Below are 6,000 nucleotides of genomic sequence, written 5' to 3'. Positions count from 1 at the left end.
GACAATTATGACAATAAAAATTTATAACATGATTAAATAACTTATTTGTACAATTTCTTTTCATATGACCTATTTCATTACATGAAAAAAACTTACCTCTAAATTTATACCTGGTTTCCTTAGGAGATTCCACTTGCTTAGGTTCATCCAATTTCTCAATTTACTTCTCTTGTGCAACTTCTTCGAATTTATCAGAAGATTGACTAGATTCAATCTTATCATCATATTTTTCTTTTTCTTTTAGATCTGATCCACTTTTAGATTTCTTTGCAGACATGTTAAATACATAACCAAGAGTAGTCTTATCATAGGTAGGTCTTTGTATTGGAATTGATTCATCAAGCTTTTCTCTACTAGAATAAAGCTTTTCAAGTTGTAGCTTGCACTGAGTTGGTTTACCTTTCACAGTAGTGTTGTATTTATGAATTTCTTCATGATCTTCTTTTAATGTTTCAAATTCAAATGTCCTCTTTGCTAGATTTTCTCTAAGATCTAAATTTTTAGTCTTCAAATTAGATTCAACTTTTCCAAGATCATTCTTCAAACTCAAATTTAGATTGGTAATCTTCAATTCATGCTTCAAGATCTTATACTCTGTCTTCATTTTTGAATATTCATCATCACTAGTTTTAGATTCAGTAGATTCGAGATTTGATTTGAGATGTTCAATCTTGTCCTTCAGTTCTCCAATGTATACTTTGGAGTCTTCATATCTATCTTTTAGCTTATCTCTTTCTTTAGTAAGGATATCAATTTTTTCAAGTGCCTCTTCGAGGTTCTTCATCAACTCTCCCATATCCATAAGGATCTTACTCAAGTTGTTAAGCCTCTTCTGAGTAACTGTACTCTAATACCAATTGTTAGAAATAGGGAATACTAAGAGGGGGGTGAATCAGTATCCTACAAACTTTTGTCGCCAATTGGATATTATTTATTACTTTGAACCATGCATAAGTAAGTAAACAACTAATTTTGAATAGTAAAAGTAACCATGCATAGAGAGAATTCATGACACCATATTTTTTTAACTAGGGAAACCTTGGTGGGGATGATACCCACAAGATGGTGTACTAATAAAAATATTCCTTGTTAGAGGATGGACCCTGTCAAGAGTCTATAAACTCATTTAGTACATAAGAGTCCCTATTAGGAGACTTTGAATCCCTATTAGGAGATTCCAATCCTATTAGGAGTTGTGGAACAATGTGTGCAAGAAGAACTCACTATCCAAACATGAACTTTCAATTACAAGAAGAGCTCACTGCCCAAATAAGTAATTAAATTTCTTTGAATACAGAAGTATGGATGTTGTACCTTCTTTCAACTAATCTTTACCCTCAGCTCGATCTCAAATCACAAAATTAGGTTATCAAAATTTGCTTCTACATATGATACAAAACTTTGCATTCACAACTTTCACATGTTACTTACAAATCACTCCACAATAATCTTGCAAGTTGTCTTTGTATAAATACCATGCCTTGTCACAAATTGCTATTAGGTCAACTAATACCATATATACTTTTCAAACTTAGAGTAGACATCTAGGATGTCAGCCCTAATTGGTTAAGTAATTATTTTGTAAACAAAATAATTCCTTTACCTTTCATTATGATGTTTTGTACATCTTAGATATCTCTTTTTCATACTATCTATATTGATGTTTGAGGTTATACATGTCATCATCAACATGTATATCATTCCCATATATCTTCTCTCTCAAGAATAACATCATATAAACAAGTTATACACAAAATAATACATTTTTGTAAACCATTTCCATACTTAGACAATTTTTGAGTACCAAAAAGATAAGTATCTTTATTTCTGGGGGTTACTACAAGCATGTACATCATGTGTTGCCATTAATGACAATATTTTTATATCTACATATAGCCAATTGTAACTGACCTAATTTTTAGTATTTACAATAGGCGAACTTGTGGTCGTGCATGTATTTAATGAGATCTTTGGTAGAGTCTTAGGGTATGGAAATTGGGAGTAAGAAGGTAGGAAGAGAAAAAGTAAGGAAATGTGAACTTTATCTTCATTGTTCAAATTCTAAATTATAATGTGGTCATAACTCAAAAGGCCTTATAGCTGGGCATGTATCTAATTATTTGATGAATATATGGAAGCTTTTGTTCCTCTATCTCCTAATTTTTTTGTTACTTGGTGTTTTTTTCCACTGTGTTTACTCTCACAGGTGGTTTGAATAGTTAGGTGTGCCTTTGGCCTTGGTTATCTCATCCCTCCCTATGTCATACTAGGCAAATAAGTGAGTATATTATGGATTTGGGAGATAATTTTGAGAATGTGTTAGATGGATATTTTGATGAATTCAAATGAAAAATGGGGAGAAGAGAAAGGATTCCTACATCCTTAGTTGATAGATACTATAATGATGTGTGCTTTCTAGTTGACACTGACTACACATATGTTCAGGTAGTTAAGCCAAGAGTAGTCTAACTTAAACCTTTTGGATATGAGATTGATATTGATGATGTGAGTACAATAATAACTACACTACTTACTGAAGAGGTTGATGCAAAGGCCAAGCCCTTTAACAAGTATGAAGAAGCAAAAGAAAGAATAAAAATAGACACAAAGATTGCTTCTACTGACAAGAAGAGGAAGAAGGAACATTAGCTAATATCATGCCTAAACTAATAGCTAAGAAAATAAAAATTTTGGAAAGTATAGGAATAAATTTGTTCCTAAATATAGAGCATTTATGATATTGGAAAATAAAATTGAGGTTGTTGTACAGTAGAATGAACTACTATGGAAGAGTATTTTTGGACTAACTGCAGAAGATACTAACAATGATGGCAAAGGTAAAAGAGGTGCACAAGAGAGTGAAAAGGATAAAGTAATTATTGAAGAGATGCATAATTATGAATAAGACACAAGTGTGTCAACCTTACAAGAACAAGGTAATGTAACCCCTATTCGTTCCACCACACCTGAAAATCCTATAATTCAACAAATAAGGGATTATCCCAAACTAAGAGAAACACAAGCTCTAATTCTCAATCTTCTTGGTCAAAGTCCAATAGGTTATGAGGAGCCATAAAAAGACAAGGAAGCAACTAAGGCTTCATAGGTGCAGAACAAGCAAGACAAAGAATTAAATGTAGATCAGTCTACTATAGGTCAAAAAGGACCACAAGCCTCAACACCTCTAGTCAATGGAATCAAAGAGACATAAGAGAAAGAAAAAGAAGAGGATAAGAATAATGTTTCACAAACTGAGTCAAGTGTGCAAGCTCACACTCCAACCCTAACAATGTAAGATCCCACATCTATACAATTGGTGAAATCCCCTACAAATCAAATCATGTTGAGTGATACTATTATTATCTCTAGCATTGATACACAAGTTAGACCATGTGGAAAAACACCATCATCAACTCTAGCCCTAGCTGTGTCGAATAGCAGCAACACTCTCAAGAAGGGAAAAGATAAGAAGAAGAAGATTAGTTCGCCAAGTAATGTTGTTTCCTTGGAGGAATTTATTGACATATCAGATTGGGATTTAAAGAATCTTACATTTGAACAAACTGTAATCTTGATGTAGAAACCTAAATCTAATTACGTTATTAAGTAATCTTATTCAGCCATCTTCTAGAAGATTATTGATTAAGTATTTAATATTTAATTAGTTAATCATCATCCCTTAGTATATGTATTTATTTAATTAACTATAGCCCAATTGATAAAACTAAATGACAACCCAAAGTCTAATTATCAATTAAATCCCTATTCTTCTATTAAATTAAATAATTGCACTATGCCTATTTTATTTAATTCCAAATTCCCCTTTTATTAAATGGATTATTTAATAAATCATTCTCCAACCCCTAACTATTCCTAAACCCTATCATTAGCTAAATCCAACCCATTCACCCATGCTAACCTCACTTAACCAACTAATTAACCCACCTCATTAATGCTAGCCTACTTGCATCCCTCTAACATGTCACTTGCATCCTAACCCACTCCTAAATTAAGCATAATCCCTTTCCTAAACATGTGCACAACTTTAAACCAAGGGTTAATTCCTAACCCAAATGAAAGTCAAACTCTCATCTCATCCTACTTACATTCCTATCCAAGAGACTTTAAGGTTCTTACATGCATTAATGGCTCTTTAAGGCCTCTTACATCTTTCTTCCACACTCCTTTTCCCTCATAACTCCCTTTGACTACCCATTTTGACCCTCTTCTCTCATCCAATCCCCTTGTGAAGGCTATGGATTTAAAAAAGCACAATCCATGTGCTTCCCTTTCCTTCAATCCTAGCCTTCCTTCACCCTTCATCCATCCTTACATCTTGTCCATCCATATCACTACCCCTTGGCATATAAATTAACCCTTCCCCTCTCATAAATCATCCACTTTTCCATGCAAAAATATAATGCTAGTTTGAGACCTCATAAACTATCAAAATACCATCTATAATAGAAAAATTCACCCATGCTCCCATTGTTGAACCCTTCACTCACCCCCATACTTGACCATAATCCATCATTTGAAGCTTGAGCACATTTGAGCACACATCCAACCATCATTTTGACATATCTAAGCATCAAGGTTGCACTTGGGGAGCTCACCATACTTGATTTGCATTCTCCTTTTGTGTCTCCTTCATCCTTTCATACTTTGTTATGTTTTTAGTTTATGAATGTTAAATTTATTTTAATGTTCTTTGCATACTAAATATTATAGCATACACTTGCAAGACATTTTGGCTAGAAAGAAAAGACAAGAGGAAATGAGAAGAGAGCAACAACAATGGAAAGTATTGCATGATATCAAAGATATATTTGTTTATGCATTTGATATTCAAAAAATTGATGAAAAGACCACTATCATCTCTCAGATAGTGCAAATTGTCAAGAAAGTCAACACTGGGGATATAGAAGAAAATGAGAAATTAATGGCCTGGCTAGAGAAGAAAGTTTGAGAAACAGGTACTGGAGAAATTTTTTACTATGATTGCATTGAGGAAGGTTGAACTATTGGCACTTGTATAGAAACTGGAAGAACTTGTGAAGAAAATACAAGATCCATGTACAATATTCTTTGTGATGTGCCTAGGTTCACCAATGAATTTCAAGATAGCATTCAGAAGATTCAGGCTGATTTAAAATCATCAGGAAATTCTATCTCTCAATCAGCTGGATCAAAATCAATGCACTACAATAGATTATTATTTGGACAAGGGAGGTTGGTCAAGCTATACACAACAAATAGTAGAATGAGGGCCAATCTTATCTCCATACAATCAATTTTGATACCTCATTTGGAGGTCATGAAATGAGAGTTGGCTTCGACAAAAGATCTAGTTCAAAAAGATCATAACCTTTCTACTGTTGATAGCTTAATTGACTTAATTAAAAATTTGGAGATAAAGATTCAAGTTTTGGAATCAGTCAAAACCACATGAGATCATGCTCTTGCCATGATTATCTAAACTCATAAGTCATTCATTGAAAAATATGGTTTTATTCCATCCTCCCAACCCGAACAACAGACATAAGTGAAAAAATCAAGGGGAATAAGAAAGAAGAAAAAGAATGCTTAAAAATGACAAAATTAGAGATGCAGAGCTAGGGTGGATAACAGAAGTCTGAACAAAGGTATGACAAGCAACATGAGACTACTTGAGTCATATAACATATATTTTGTATATACGAGTATATTGTACAAATTTTTGAAGTCCTACATGGACAGAGTCATAGGAATAGGGGGGTACTATCATTTTTTAATTGTATTACAATGATGTAATCATGACAAAGTGTTTTTTCCACTAATTTCAAAGAGGGAGATTGTTGATCTCTCTAGTTTTGTAGTCTATTAGTGTCAAACACTTAGTCATATACAAGGTAGTGTTAGTTAGTCATCACTATGACCGAGTTATTCTATATAGGCCAAGTCACCTAAAGACATGTAAATAATCTTGTATATGCCAAGCTCTATAGGAGTTGAGCAAAT

The sequence above is a fragment of the Cupressus sempervirens genome, chromosome 8 (assembly GCF_028749045.1).
Source record: "Cupressus sempervirens isolate cs-2001-9-10 chromosome 8, ASM2874904v1, whole genome shotgun sequence".
Taxonomy (NCBI): domain Eukaryota; kingdom Viridiplantae; phylum Streptophyta; class Pinopsida; order Cupressales; family Cupressaceae; genus Cupressus; species Cupressus sempervirens.
The sequence above is the reverse complement of the archived record's forward strand: the minus strand, read 5'-3'. Positions refer to the sequence as shown.